This window comes from Nestor notabilis, unplaced genomic scaffold, assembly GCF_000696875.1.
Source record: "Nestor notabilis isolate BGI_N333 unplaced genomic scaffold, ASM69687v1 scaffold19580, whole genome shotgun sequence".
Lineage (NCBI taxonomy): Eukaryota > Metazoa > Chordata > Aves > Psittaciformes > Psittacidae > Nestor > Nestor notabilis.
In genome coordinates, this window is record NW_009910888.1 from 1,337 (window position 1) to 1,897 (window position 561).

A 561-nucleotide genomic window follows, 5' to 3' on the forward strand; every position below is an offset into this window, starting at 1 on the left:
CTGCAGGGTGCAGGGGGGCACCTCGTGTCCCTTCCCCAGGGTGCTCGGGGCCAATGTTGGTGTTGGCAGGAGGTGCGGAGGCCTCATGTCCGACTGTGCCAGGCAGCATCACCCTGCCCGTGCCCAAAAGCAGGGCTTGTGTCAGAGCCATAGTGTGGTGCCCTCTCCTGTCCCTCTGCTCTGTTGCTATCACCTCTCCGAGTGATGATGCACAGAGAGATGGTTGGGAGCTGTTCAGCATCTCAGCAAAATCATCCTGCTCCTTTCCATCGCTGTTCCCTCACCTCTCCCAGGTCTGCAAAACCTGGATAACCCCAGGGGAAGCTGAGTCTGTGCTCTACCCGCCCCTGCGGCATCACAGACCCAGCTTGGGGCATTTGTTGGTGACTGAGCCAGAGACCAGGTTTCCTGTTGCAGGAGCAGTTCCATAGGAAATAAGCACAGTGGCTCGGGGCTAATTCTTGGTTCCCGCCACCCCTCACCCTCCCATCGTCCCAGCTCTCCCCACAGTCCCCAGCGTGGGCACTTGGTAAAATCTGTCGCTGTGAGCAGGATTCGAAC